The 15,699-nt window shown below is 46.1% G+C and overlaps 1 long non-coding RNA gene and 3 pseudogenes across 1 annotated transcript in view; all 4 read right to left on the bottom strand.

Annotated features, from left to right (window-relative positions):
* Positions 1 to 15,699, bottom strand: part of LOC144823458 (uncharacterized) — a 395,313-nt gene that overhangs the window by 56,130 nt on the left and 323,484 nt on the right. The window lies entirely within an intron of this gene.
* On the bottom strand, positions 2,809 to 2,927 carry LOC144825630 (5S ribosomal RNA; annotated as a pseudogene).
* LOC144825632 (5S ribosomal RNA) lies at positions 3,264 to 3,382 on the bottom strand (annotated as a pseudogene).
* Positions 3,493 to 3,611, bottom strand: LOC144825837 (5S ribosomal RNA; annotated as a pseudogene).

The following is a 15,699-nucleotide window of genomic DNA, read 5'->3' as shown; positions in this document are numbered from 1 at the left end:
GAGGCGTAAGTGGGACGTCCTATTGCCATGCCTTCTCTTCCCTTACAGGGAGGTATCCCAGACGTATCTAGGGTTCACTTCCTTTGAGCTTTTATATGGTCACCATGTGAGAGGACCTCTTAGTTTGGTTAAGGAAGGTTGGGAGAGAGCTCCCAGGAAAACTCCCAGGATGTATTTAGCTACATGCTGGCCTTCAGGAACCTTCAGGAACCAAACAGCCCACTTCAGGAAACTCGCTCAGGCGGCCCTTACTTGGAGACAGGGATTAAGTTCTAAAAATGATGTGGGGGACCTGTGAAAGGAGTGCGTGATTCAAAAATTAATGCAAACTCCAAATGTGATTTGTTTTGTAAGGTGTTTTCATACTATTAAAAACTAAAGTGTGGGGACCAGGGGTTAAGTACCCCATTCCCATCAATTCCGTCAACATGTTTCTGCCAAAATGGGCAGCAGGGTCCGTGGCCTTTATCAGGACAAGATGTAAGGGCTCCTATCTAGTCTCTTAAGACTGAGATATATCCACAAGTTAGGTTGACCTTTGGCAAGCTCTTCTGAGAAAACTTGAGACCTGTAAAATGAAGGTTAACAAAGTGCCAAAACGGTTTTACCTCCAGGGAAAGAATCAGACTGGCTCTATGCAGATAAACATTGCAATGCATGTTCGTGTGAACATACGTGTCACTGCAAATGTGGTGTGCATGAAAACAAATACTGTGAGTCAAGCTCACAATCTTACCCCAGGTTAGGGGTTGGGATGTCCCACGGGAAGGGGGGAATGAGGGACCTCTGTAGTCACACTCTGTAATCAGAGTAAGGGAGAAATCCTTTAGTAAAAAGCAAAGTTGCTGCTCGCACACACATCCGTACAAAACTCTGAAAACAAGTATCCAATTATCCAATTTGTAGGCATTTGTTATATCCTCATTATGTTATTGTATGCTTCCCAGCCCAGCTGTTTCCTAGCTGCTCAGCCATCGTGAGAGATGGTATTGGAATGTTGGTGTGACTGTGATGAATGGAATGCTTGGGTGCCTGTGTGGAGGAGTGGTGACTGTTGGAGATGGGCTTAGCAGCAGGCAGGCTGCTCATGGTGGGGCTGGTGCTTGACCAGAATAGGCTGGAGTAAGGGCTGGCGCAATGGATACACCTGGTTTTAAGACTGTTGTATTCAGCAACTTGGAACTAATAAAGAAAACTACAAAACTCTTCCTTGCTGCCTGTCTTAAGATACAACATGTTTTGACGACGACCTGGACCTGGACTCAAGCGTACTTTTGGATTTTAAAGGAATTGTACAGGATTTGGACAAGGAGAAACTAAAGAAAACAACTGAAACAAAAGATAAAGTTGAAGAATGGAGCTACAGGCAAGCCAGTCCCACCAGTGTCCTTGTCAACGGACGACCCCAGCCTGGCCATGCTCGAATGGAACTATAAAAATGACTTTGATGCGAGTGAGTAGGTAGTGTAAGGTTCACTACTTCCACATGTGGGTGATCCAGCCAAATCGTTTTGCTGATGTCTACAAAGAGTTTATGGCTTGATGAACAAGGCAGCTCAAGTTCACTAAAGTCATCTTTATGGTCGCTATTGTTGTGCTTTTACATTTTCATTGCATGTCCACATCTCAACTGTGTTACCTTCTATTTCAAGATGGATCACCAATCAAGTGTTTGTTAAAGCATGACTAGTGTCTCAAGGTGCTGGGGGTGGGGGGGTGCAGTTTCCGGTCCATCAAAGAGGGGGTCTGTCGGAGAGCCAGGTCTTGAGATCCCTTATGAAGATGGGGAGCAATGTTGTCTGTCTGAGGTGGAGCAGAAGGGCGTTCCAGGCCTTGGCCGCGAGGAAGGAGAAGGAGCCGCCTCCCGATATGGTTTTTCAGGTGCTGGGAACAACGGCATAGTAGAGCTGGGCTGATCGTAGGTATGTTGGTGTGACTGTGATTAATGGAATGCTTGGGAGCCTGTGTGGATGAGTGGTGACAGTTGGAGAAGGGCTGAGCAGCAGGCAGGCTGCTCCTGGTGGGGCTGGTGAATGACCAGAACAGGCTTAAGTAAGGGCTGGCACAATGGATACACCTGGCTTTAAGACTGTATATAGCAACTTGGAACTAATAAAGAAACTACAAAACTCTTCCTGGCTCCCTGTCTTAAGATACAACAGGATGTAATTGTTGAGGGGTGTTTCCTATGATATGAGGTGAAAGACCCTTCGTTGTTCCAGTGTGTGAAGTTTATTTTGTATGATAGGGATGCTTGGGTTCATTTTCTTTAAGACGACCCATATCAGGCCCTCGTCTCTGTGGCCTTTTTCGAGGTAGTGGTGAGTCAATTTGGTGTTATTCTTTTTGCATCTGATGGTCATTGATTTTCAGTTTGATCTTCATTGCCATTCCCACGTAAAAGAGGTTACAAGGCCATTTGATCAGGTAAATTATGTTTTGACTGTTGTAGTTGGTAAAATTCCTTGAAATCCAGAGTTTGCCGGTTTGTATATCCACTTCCTTCCTGTGGTGGGTGTACTGACATGCCACGCAGTTCCCCCATGGGTAGTGGCCCACTGGTCTCTGGTGATCCCATAAGGTTAGCTGGGTCTGGGTTGGTGGCGATGGTATTTTCACATCTACTTCTTTTTATGTGTACTTTTTGTGTGTACTAACCAGAGATCAAATGAGATCAGATGCTTTAATGGTAAAACAGCCAGAGACATGAAGAGCACTGACTTTGGAGCTCTTAGCTTTTTTCATTCTACAACAGAGCTGGCCATAGTAAGCTAGACAAGCCACCCTCATTCACCTAAAGCAAATAAAAACCTACAGCACCTAGTACTCACAGGTGGTCTCCCATGCAGGTACTAATTAGGCCTGACCCTGCTTAACTTCTGAGATCAGACGAGATCAGGTGCTTTCATAGAGGTATGGCCGGAAGCATGAAGACCACTGACTTTGGGGCTTTTAGCTTTTTTCATTTTACTTCAGTGCTGGCAAAAGTAAGCGAGACAAGCCACCCTCATTCAGCTAAAGCAAATCACACAAAAAAAACTACAGCACCTTAGATTCCCAGGCAGTCTCCCATCCAGGTGCCAACCAGGCCAGATATTGCTTAACTTCTGAGATCAGCCGAGATCAGGTGATTTCAAGGTGGAATGGCCGTAGGAACGAAGAGCACCAGTTTAGTTGCTCTTACTTTTTCAATTCTAATCAGTGCTGGCCATAGTAAGGGAGACAAACCACCCTCACTCACCTAAAGCAAAACACACAAAAAAAGCAAACAGCACCTGTTATTTCCAGGTGGTCTCCCATCCATATACTAACCAGGCCCAACCCTGCTTTACTTCTGAGGTCAGACAAGGTCAGGTGCTTTCAATGTGGTATGGCTGTAGGCATGAAAAACACTGAATTTGAGGCTCTTAGCGTTTTTATTCTATTTCAGTGCTGGCCATAGTAATCGAGACAAGCCACCCTCATTCACCTAAAGCAAAAAAAAAAGCAAAAAGCCTCCAGCACCTGGTATTCCCAGGTGGGCTCCCAAACAGGTACTAACCAGGCCCGACCCTTATTAAATTCTGACATGGGACGAGATCAGGTGCTTTCAGGATGGTATGGCTGGAGGCATGAATTGCAAGAAGGAGAGAATCACTCTGCTGTCTGACTCTCTGGGAGGTATTGCATCGTAGTTCATAGCGCTGCCTTTCTTACAAAGCTTGAGTCATTTTATGCACACTGTTTTTAGAACTTTTTAACTGGCTTTTAAAATGTTGTCACTGTCTGTTGAATGTGAATTTGAATTTAATCTGTCCTGTACCGCTTTAATCGCACAAGTAGGCATTGTACCTAAAGCCTTACCGCATCCTTAAGGAAACTCCATAGCGTGAAAGACAACTGCTCCACCCCGCTGACCATAGAGAGGATCGCTCCTCCCCTCGGTCTCGGAGTGGGTGGGTCATCGCTCTAGTCTCAAGTAGCTTGCCTACTTATGGCGGGAGCTGCGCTGACGAGCAGCTGAGAGGTGCAATCTGCTGCTTGACTCTCTGGGAGGTATCGCAGCATTGTTCATAGCGCTGCTGTGCTCACAAAGCTTGTATCATTTTATGTGCACTGTTTTTAGAACCTTTTAAGAGGCTTTTAAAATGTACTGTGTCACTGTCTGTTGAATTTGAATCTGCCTTAATCTGCGCCATACACTTCCAGGTGCTAACCACGCCTGACCCTGCTTAACTTCTGAGATCAGACAAGATCAGGTGCTTTTAGGGTTGTATGGCCGTAGGCATAAAGAACACTGAGTTTGGGTCTCTTAGCTTTTTTCACCCTACTTCAGTGCTGGCAATAGTAAGTGAGACAATCCACCATCATTCGCCTAAACCAAAATACAAAATATAGCCACCAGCACCTTGTATTGGGGTAGAGATGTGGTGCAGCGGTCAGGGCGGCTGACTATGGAACACAGGTTGGTTCAATCCCTGGCACCAGCGGCAGGTTAGCCGAGCACCATGTGACTGAGAAAAAGCTTGCTTAATCTTACCGATGGACCCCCAGCACCGGGGCACCTCTCCTGAGGTAGATGTGCGCTTTTCAAACGCTGGTTATTATTAATTATTCCCAGTAAGTATGGGCGAAATGCGTGAATTCGCGTTCCGCATAATCCGCGAATTCATCCGAATTCGCGGATTTTTTTTTACGTGTTCGCGGGGCTTTTTGTTTTGCTTGCAGCGCATCAACCGCGAAGTTACCCATGTGGTCTTACATGGGCATGGCCATCTTGTCCGCATTGCATATTTCCGTTTCCAGGCGCTACTTGCAAGCTCGCGTTGTGCGCGGGGTGCGATTACGTGTTCACGTGCGTTTTTGCATGCTCGCGGGGGAAATATCGCGTGAACTTACTCACGCGTTCCTCAATGGGCGCGGCCATCTTGTTTTTTATTCATTGCTATGGTTCTGGGCATGCTTTTTCAATCCTCCCCTAATCTTTGCAATGTTTGTTTCTTTGAACTTTTTTTTGGATCTTTTTTACTCATTATTTATCCCTCTTTTTTCTACATCTATATATTTTTTTTTTTCTACTTTTGGTTACTTTAAAGATACTTTCTTTAACTCTTTTCTTTTTCCCTATTCTTTCCTATTTATTTATTTTTCAGCTGTCCAGGACCATGGCAAAGGGAGCCGGGAAGACCAAGGGGAAGGGTCCCGCACCCTGTACCCGGCTCCCATGCGGGCGCTTAAGGGGGAAAGCAGTTATAGCCCGGGAGATTTTCAGCGTGGTGGAGGTGGCCACACTGATTTTCTCCGTTCAGCGCCACCTCCCCAAAACCGTTGCTGCAGGCGGTAGGCTCGGTGCCAGGTACGGGCTCCAGGAGCGTCCCCAGCTATGGGGGGAAGGTATGCCCGGCTATGTATCGTGAGTCTGGGGTCCAGCGCACCTACAACCAGGCGACGCACCGGTGGTCCGACGTCCTGGACCGGGAACATGACCTGCTGGAACTGTTAGGTGTTGAGATCCCTGGGCTTGGTGAGTAGTAATCACTACTCTGTTTTCTCCTGCTCTATGTAATCATGTTGCAAATGTTTTTTTTTTCCGAAGAGCAAGAATGCTGTCGATTACATTGCAGGTAAATTATGTTTCAAAAGCTTCTGTGATTGCAGGTGCTGGCCTGCTCACTGGCGGTCCTACTATGCTTACTTGTTTTCAAGTTTGTGTTCATTTGGCCTGGGTGATGATTATGTATCAGTGTACTTTACAGAACTGCGTAATGCTAGACATTAGAGACTTAAGTCCAGTCCTTCCTTTGTACTCCTGCCACTAAGAAGAGATAGTGGTGGTGATCATGACAGACTGTGTCTTTCACTTCGCGTGCTGCGGAGTGCTGCCTGCCAGTCCTAGTAGAACCTTTTTGTAGTTGATTTAGTGAGTAACATAACTTTCCAAGTAGACGGTCCGCGAATCCAGCAATATCCTAGTAGACCACATCAGATAGGTCAATAAATTTAGTGGAATTGTTATCTATTTCCCCGAAATAATTTGTTATTGTTTTTTTGAAATGTTTGATGTGGTTGACAACAATCATCAATGTTTGTGTCTTTCTTTCATGTTGTACATCAGCTTCCCCCAGGGGCAAGGGGACACAGGAGGAGGTAGCGGCGCCGGCGGAGCAGGGACAACAGCAGGAAGGTCAGGATCGGTCCGGCGAGGGCTCCTCTGCTGGCCCCAGTAAGTTTTCCTGTTAATATTAATAATTATACTTCCCTATCTTTTACAGCACCTGTATTTTTTCCAAACGTTCCTCATTCTATTTTTTCCTAAATCGTCTTTGATCTTCTTGTAGACTGTTTCTAAATTCTTTTCCTGCCTCTAGTATGACTCTCTGTGGTACTACTAGATTATTATTAGTCTGTCTGTGTAGCTAACTTAGGGGTCGATTAGGATCGCGGATTTTCCGCATCCTCCGTGCCGGCGGAAGCCACCGCCGGCCCGGAGGATGCGGAAAATTAACTGCGGACCCACCAAAGACCCACCGCCACATTAGGATGGCTGGTGGGTCTTGGTTTCAGTCTGCCGTTTTTCCGCCGCGGCGGAAAAGCTCTAATATGGTGGCGGTGTCTCTCAGACACCGCCAGACATATTAGGATGGCTTCCCAGATGGGTTCTCCGCCATGGAAAAGCATATGGATCTTCACTTCGGGGGCCCATTGCGGGTCCTCTAGGTGAAGGGAGGTGGGGGGTGTACATGGGGGGTATAGGTACCCCCCTGCATTTACATGCAGAAAGCGGCAGGCACTGCGTGGCCTGAGCGGAGCATTAGAACAGTACGATAGATAGCACAGTACACAAGAACAGTGCCATAATTTAGCCTCACAAATGCTAAAGTATTCAAAGTATAACTACTAGTTGTGTGGAGTTTGGCTTTGGCTACTACAAGAAATAGTACTGAAGGTGAAGGACACAGCAGCGTAATCATTCCCCATGTGTAGGAGGAGGATGTTCTTGATGATCAATCCAGTTGATGGCGCCCGTGAAAATCAGATTTGATTTGCAAATAGTCATGGGTCTGTGTCAAGCTGAGTAAGAATATATCCTCCGATTCCTTCACCAGCCTTGAAATCGATTTTCTGTAGCTTTGACCTTATCCCCCCCAGCAAGTGTGTGGAATTATTGTTGTCATTTAGTCACACCTCAATGAAAACCACACAGCCCGGGGGAAGAGGTTTGGGGTTTGAAAATTGGATGGGAATGGGTTTTTTTGGGAAAGTTTTGTGGAGAGAGGAAAAAAAAACACAGCATGGACAAACAACAAATGAAGATAAACAAATCTTTGTATACGAAGATATCCATAAATCTTTTAAGGGACATAAAGGAAGTGCATGCACTACTGCATGCATGAAGTTGATTGCTAAATGGATGGTTAGGTTACTTAAACTAAGTAGTACTTTCTACAACTTACTAGCTATGAAGAAACAATGTGACAGACAGGGCTGCAGTAATTACGCAATTTCACTTCCCTATCTGCCTTCAGAGAGAAGAATCACTTAGTACATTAAATTAGTTTAAAAAATAGCAGAGAAAAACGTATACAATGGCTGGAGAGATGAATTGAAGCAGAGAGCAAACAAATGCACAGTCACACTCATAGAAGTTTACAGCAATAACATTACTTAAAAGATTAGTAGAAATGAAGATGGATACTGTAACTGTATGTTGTAGTTGTCCTGTTGAATTTGTGAAGTTGCATGCATCCAGCCATTCCTCTTATTCGCGGTACTCCTCCATTCCATGTGACGCTCCGTCGATCAATGTTGGTGACCAGAAGACACCTTGTCCAGTGCCTGCCTGGCGGATGCAGAATTGCGGATCGCTAATGGTAAGCCTGAGTTCATCGTTTTTCCCATTGCACAGGGTAAAAGCTGGCCTGTCATTGTTGATGGAAAAACAGGAAGTGATATTAAAACACCACGGAGAAAAAAATATAAGGTACGCTGTGCAGTGCAAAAATAACACTTTCAGTTTCAGAGTCGACAGTATTACATACAAGCATCATTTCAAAAGTGCATACTCTGAGTCTCCTTTTCAAGGATAGTAATTAGTAAGTATGGGAGAATTTTGCAGATCTATCCCCTCAAGCTAGGTGCAAACTGCTATTTTAGAACAAAATTAGACCTTCCCAGCAGTGCTCCCAGACCCCTCAACCCCCCCCAAAAATCTAGAACACCCCCAAGCAGCCCCCCAAAACATGCAATGCTACTAGGCCTAAGTTTAAATCGTGCCAAAACGCTCTCTTCAACTAGGCCCAAACCCACTTTTTCCACCATGGATTTTCTTCAAATCACTTGCAATCAAAATTAGACCTTCCCAGCAGTGCTCCCAGACCCCTCAACCCACCCCCAAAAATCTAGAACACCCCCAAGCAGCCCCCCAAAAACATGCAAAACTACTAGGCCTAAGTTTAAATCGTGCCACAACGCTCTCTGCAACTAGGCCCAAACCCCCCTTTTCCACCATGGACGTACTTCAAACCACTTGCAATCAAAATGAGACCTTCCCAGCAGTGCTCCCAGACCCCTCAACCCCCCCCCCAAAATCTAGAACACCCCCAAGCAGCCCCCCAAAAACATGCAATACTGCTAAAAGAAAAACATGTTCCACCATGGATTTTCTTCAAACCACTTGCAATCAAAATTAGACCTTCCCAGCAGTGCTCCCAGACCCCCAACTCACCCCCACAAATGTAGAACACCCCCAAGCAGCCCCCCAAAAACATGCAATACTACTAGGCCTAAATTTAAATTGTGCCAAAACGCTCTCTGCAACTAGGCCCAAACCCCCCTTTTCCACCATGCATTTTCTTCAAACCCCTTGCAATCAAAAATAGACCTTCTCAGCAGTGCTCCCAGACCCCTCAACCCCACCCCCAAAAATGTAGACCCCCTCAAGCAGCCCCCCAAAAACATGCAATACTACTAGGCCTAAGTTTAAATCGTGCCAAAACGCTCTCTGCAACTAGGCCCAAACCCCCCTTTTCCACCATGGATTTTCTTCAAACCACTTGCAATCAAAATTAGACCTTCCCAGCAGTGCTCCGAGACCCCTCAACCCACCCCCAAAAATGTAGAACACCCCTAAACAGCCCCCCAAAAACATACAATACTGCTATCCCCAAAACATGGCAAATCGCGCCTTGACAAAAAATTGCTGTTTTCAGCACTTCCACTACTTCGAACCTCTTGAAACTTACAAGCACACTTTTTCTGGTGATTCCCAAGAATCTCAGCAAGGCAGAACAAAATCGATCCACTGGAAGGTGTACGACTAGTTTTCACCCAAACACACGCACCCGCAAAACACCAAAAAAGGCCAACATTCGGCCAATTCTGGACCAAAAAACGCCAAACCCCCCTAAAACCTCGCCAACATCATTATGAACAAGCCTGCATTGGGCCCTGAGCCCTAGACTCCGCAGGTACCCTACCACATTAAATGCAAAAACCCATGTAAACCGCATTGAACCCTGAACCCTAGATATGCTTTGTCTGTCTGTGTCAAAGAGCCTAGGTATGCTACATCAGGTGCCTGCCTTGACCGTCTGCATGGCCCTGCCGCAAACATGGGCCAAAAATCTGTTACGCTCAAGAATTTGCGAATTTTCGGCAACTTCGCGAGATTCGCGGAATGCGAATTTGCCGCCGAAAAACAGCAAATTTCATTGCTTGGGGCAGGGCCATGCAGACGGTCAAGGCAGGCACCTCTGAGTGAAGCAACCTGATGTAGCATACCTAGGCTCTTTGTCACAGACAGACAAAGCATATCTAATTGTATGCAGCAAGCCACATAGCCCCAATTTTCCATGAACTGCTGTCTGGACTCTGCCTGGCATAACAACACTACACTGCCTCGACCACTCCATACCACGACTAGACAGACATGTAGTTCTGCTGTAGTAGTTGTTGTAGACTGGTTTACCTGTTTGCCACTCACGAATTGGCCATAGTTCTTCCGTAAACTGACGCTGATGATCCATCCCAGTGAGTGACTGTAAAGAAAAAAGACATATTATTTAATCAATCATAATGGTATATTGGCAAACAGTAAGTCCAAGGACATTTTGCATATTGGAAAATGCAACGAAGTGGCACCTGCAGTTGAAGTACAATTTGAATTAAACAAGGTAAAAAAACAGCAGAGTAGACTTGAGTTACACTTAGTGTGTAAAAGATTAAATATTAACAGAAGACATATGATCCATTTCATGCACAACAAACAAACAGCAAGTGCTTTCATCAGAGCCAAACAGCCATTGATGTCCATTGCATGCCATCTTCTTCTCATTATTCATTACCTGTTCCACTTTTTGTCCGCATCTTCTTCTGAAAGTGAGGGCCCTCAGGGCAGCCTCTCCTGTCAATTTCAGAAGTAACTGTCAGCAATCAGCAAGCATGTAGTCAGTAATTCCAGTCCCACTTGAGGGAACTCATCTACGAAGACACAGTTTCTTTATTCTGCGTAATCCAGCCATCTGCCTTGAGGGAAATGGATAGGGGGAGTCTGGAGGAGGAGGATAGAGGAGCATGATTGCGTTGTGAACTTGTGAACCTCAGGAATGCAGACTGCGGCACCCTCAAATCAATAAGGAAATAAGATGATGACAGTGCTGCTGATGGACTTGTTGTGATTAGGTGATTAGAGTTTTGTTTTGGTAAAAGTTGCAAAACAAAGAAAGACACACAGGAATAAAAGTGAATAATGACGAAAAAAAAGGAAGTCATTTTCAGGCCTCGGTGTCAGGGAAGTAGAGCTCGACCTCAAACTCTGAATTGAGACGGTAGTAGGTCAGCTAACAGAGAAGAACTTCCATCACCTAAGTCGGTGTCCTCTTCTTCCTGCGTGCATTCACGTATTTTGTAATCTGGTGGTATGAAGTGCTGATTCATCTTAATCAGTGTTAACATCTCCACATTTTCTTGCGAGTGGGCAAGACAAATAATTTAGAGCCAGGTTGGTGATCAGTCGCCATAGAAGCCTTTACCCATACCAATACAGCAATGGGTCCTGATTAACAAAGACCTCTGTTGGGTCATCCAGATAGGCCTGCACCATCGACTCAACGTTCTCCAGGGTTGCTCCACTTTGTGTACCATCTGTGGCCTTTGCATCACTGGAACGAGCAAACCCTTGATCAGGTAGCCAATCCGCTTCTGACAATATTATGGCTGGGCCTGGTGCAGGTGAGGATGATGATACGGTTGCTGGTGTCGTTAACGGCTGTGAGGGAAAGTGACTCCCTTCGCCCACAGATTCAGAAGTGGAACTTGACACCGGATGGCCTGCTGATTCAGTAGTACTTCTGCCGGCTCCTTCAATTTTCTGCCGCTCTTTTTCGAACCGAGGGGCTGACAGAGCTAGCCAATGTTTGTACTTTGAAACATCAGCTTCATCAAAAGGAATGAATGCTTTGCTGGCCACTGCCTTTTTGTACCGTGGATCCAGAATAGTGGCACAAATGTAATGTTGTTCTGTATGTATGTTTTTAAGCCTTTCATTGGCAACTAGGCGGCTTAATAACCTCTCCGCCAACTGATATGCGTCTTGCTTTTCAGCATCATCTGGGAACGTTGAAGACACCACTTTCAGTTGGTGTTCTAGCATGCGCAACAATGGGATAGCTTTGCCCAAAGAACAGTCCTCCCTACTGACTTCACGCGTGAAGACCTCAAAAGGACGAAGCATGTCTGTCAGGCTTGCAACTAGCTTCCGTTCCTCCAACTCTAGCCTCATGTCTTTCATAGTAGAACCCAGTGCAAAGACATACTCATTGATTACCCCCCACTGCTCAGACAGACGCTCAAGCATGTAGAAGGTTGAGCTCCAACGTGTTGCCACCTCCTGGATGAGTCCTTCGACTGGCAGTCTACGTTCATGTTGCATGCTCCTCAGCTTCTTCCGGGCCTTAAAAGAATGGCTGAAATGTGTGCAGATTCTTCGGCAGAAGGCCAGTAGCTTGCTGACTGTGATTTCTTTTTTCAAGAAATCTTGCACAACAATGTTAATAATGCATTCTGAAATAGCCACCTTGCTGCATGGCCTTAACTATATTACTGTCATTATACGTGGAAACATAACCAATCATGCGATTTCTTGGATGCAGCCATTCATAGACCTTCCTGTCAAACTCCTCCAAAAGGTTAGGTGCAGTATGAGATTTCTCCATGGCAAACATGGCTACTGTTGCATGTTTCTGAGTAGCTTGAAAAACTGTGTCTGTGTCAACACCTGCTTTTAACTTGTCTTTAACCCCTGCAAAAGAGACCCAGTGTGCAGTGATGCACATGTAATCAAGGGCTTGGCAACTGGTCCACATGTCTGTTGTCAGGTGGATAGTGTGAACAGCACTCTTCTGAATAGCTGCACCAATTACCTCCAGCACATCTTGTTGTAGTGCTGGAACAGCAACTCTGGCAAAATAGGACCGGTTAGGAACCTTCCATTTAGGGCAGACTGTTGCCACAAATTCTAGAAAACCCACCCCTTCCGCGAAAGAAAAAGGGAGAAGGTCCAGCGCTAGAATTTTAGCCAGCTTTGCGTTATACAGACGAGCCGTTGGGTGGTTGCGTTCAAATGGCGCCTCCAACCAAAACATGCTTCTAATGGTGGCTGGACCGTTTTACGTGATGATGATGATGCAGACTTCTTCAAACCAGTTAGGCTCATTGATGTATTTTTCCGCATTGGTGTCTCTCCCAGACGCTTAGTGTGTCTCATAGATGTTGCTGGGGTAGAGGGTGTGGGTGCTACCACTGCAGTGCTGCTGCCAGGGGTACTGGGTGTACCAGAAAAAATGTTTGTCGCTTCTTCACTTCCCCCTACACGATCAACCCCTCATCATCATCAGATGCAATATGAATGGATACATTTGGATTTGTTGTACATGTGGTTTCCCGGTTCTTGCTCATGTGTGCCTCCCAAATGATAGTGTGGTGTTTTTGGAGATGACCTCTCTGGCCTCCGGTACCATAGTTGGTGCCAAGCTTACCCCGACTAACTACAGCTTTACAAATCCAACAAGCGACCATGTTTTCCGCCTTTTTGCTAACACTAAAAAAGTCCAAAATTGGGGACTGGAGACGTCTGCTGGTGGTGGAGGTGCTACTTTCAATGTCAGATGAAGTGGAGGATGGGCATGGCTGAATTTGACTCTGTTGTGCACTTATAGCACCACTACTTGAGGTAATGGTGGTCGAGCTGGATGGAGGTCCCTGCCGGACCTTCTGCCCAGAAAATATGGAAGCTGTAGGTCGTGTTGGTGTAGTAGTTAACTGCATTGGTGGTGGTACCAGTGCCACAATGCACACATCACGCTCAGCAGCAATTCGGGATAGGGTAACAATGTCTGTCTGCTGCATGCCCGCTGGGCCTGGAGTAACAACTGGGATGACTGGGTCGTCGTCAGACTGTTCATAAGCAGCAGAATACAACAATTCTTGTTCATCGTCATCGCCCGTAAGTGAAAGCCTTGCAGGAACCTTCCTTTTAGGCTTAGCTACCTTTGTCGGCTCATGGCGTGCCTCTCTTTCAGACTGCATTGGTGGGTTCCAATCAACATCAAGATCATCAGAAGGAAGGGGGCTTGAAGAAGAACTTGTAGTAGCCCTCCTTGACCTTTTTCTTGCTGGGGATCTAGAAGACAATGGATCACCATCAGGAGGAGTGGCTTCCTCAGATGATACCTCCGCTTCAATCTCGATTTCCTGATGTGCCCCTACTTCTGGAGGAACAAGCATTGTGGGCAGTTGTGCCGCTCCATGCGCCTCTAGTTGCGCCTCTCCATGCGCCTCTCCATGCGCCTGTTCATGCGCCTCTCTTTGCACCTCTACTTGCGCCTCTACTTGCGCCTCTACTTGCGCCTCTCCTTGCGCATGTACTTGTGCCTCTCCTTGCGCATGTACTTGCGCCTCTCCTTGGCCATGTACTTGCGCTTGTACTAGTTGCACCTGTGGTTGTCGTTGCGGCTGTGGTTGTTGAACACTCGTCCGCTGAGTTACACCCGGCGCTGATTGGATGCTTCTTTCTTGCGATGAGCCAACATCACTGGTCGATGGTGATTGAACAATTACAGTGGCTGCCTCTGCAACACTCATGGGCTTGGACCTAACTCGGTGTGGTCGCACTGAGCCCAATGAAGCGGACGTGCTGCTCCCAGCTTGTTCCCCGGTGGACACCGCTGCTGCTGCAGGCGTAGGTTTTTTTTCTCCCAAAAAAGGTGTCTGTGGGCACACCAGTCTCCTTGGTAGGTGGTGCCACTTGCTTCTTCTGCTCCTTCTTACCGGCAGTGGCACTGGCAACTTTTTTCATAGAGGCGCTACGGCCACCTGTCTTTGGGCCCATCTTCTTTAGATGTCAGAACAGCAGGCCGCAGTTGCATGAGTTGCGGAGTTGTCTTCGGCCACACGTGACGTCACGTGACATTGTGCTGCACACACCGCTGCAGGACTTCTTCCTGGCACTGGTGGTTCTCTTGTGCACCTAAAAGCAAAGGAAGCCAGAGGAACATCAGTTAAACACCCCAAATAGTTGGAAAACACACAAAAATCACCACAATCCAATGCCATCCATGCCCTCAATGATGTTTAAATTCAGGACATCCCACAGAAAGACTTGGACCATGCACCACTGAGTACCCCTGGGCATAATGGATGAAAGCAAGGCAAACTGGGTGCAGGCCTATGGCACAAAGCACACCTCATCGCTAAAGGGGACAAACCTGGGCACTTGCTCACATTGTATGGCAACGTAAGGGAATCCTCCGGCAGTGGGGAGCATGCACCCAGTTTTTCTGACCAGCCACATTTACAGCCATCCGTGTCACCAACAGAACTTGCTCAGGGCCTTTACAGTGGGGTGCCAGACTTTTCTTTCTCTGGAAATTTCTGAAAAGGACGTAATCGCCAGATTGAATGTCGAGGCCAAGCCCCTCTGGAATAAGAGGTAGGGATTCCCGTACCTGTTGGTGAATAGAACGCAAATTTTCTGTCAATTGTCCATGATAATCAAGCAATATAGGAAATACAATTTTGGAGTATTTACAAGACATTTGCCAGACGTCCGAACAAGACCTTGTAAGGTGACAAGCCTGTTCTAGAACAAGCTGTAGTTCATGTTGATGAAAGGGCTAATGGTAAAGCATCTGGCCATTTTAACCCTGTCATCTCCTACATTTTTGCCAATTTCAATTTGAGAGTACCATTGTACTTCTCAACCAAACCCGCTGACTTTGAATAATTAGCAGCCTGAAATTTCTGTTTAATATGTAAACCTTCACAAATCAATTTAATCACTTTGCCATTAAAAAGAAACCTGTTATCACTCCAGATAATTCGAGGCAAACGGAATCAAGGAAAGTTTTCTTTAAGGAGTTCTCTTGCAGTTGTAATTGCCGTATTATCTTTAGTGGGATAAGCCTCAATCCATTTGCTGAATGCACATATAACCACTAAAACATACTTAGGATTATTACATCTTTCTAGCTCAATGAAATCCATTTGAAGGACTTCAAATAGGAAAGTGGGTGGTGCAAAATTGCAAGGCGGTGTAGTGGTACTGTTTCCTGGATTATGTTTCATACAGATCATGCAATGTTTCACCAAATGCGCAGCTGTCTTAGAGATAGTATCATTATGCCAGGGGCTAACAATTTACAAATGCCTTTCGCAATAATGTGG

The sequence above is a fragment of the Lissotriton helveticus genome, chromosome 3_1 (assembly GCF_964261635.1).
Source record: "Lissotriton helveticus chromosome 3_1, aLisHel1.1, whole genome shotgun sequence".
Lineage (NCBI taxonomy): Eukaryota > Metazoa > Chordata > Amphibia > Caudata > Salamandridae > Lissotriton > Lissotriton helveticus.
This window is presented reverse-complemented; position numbering and strand designations above follow the sequence as displayed.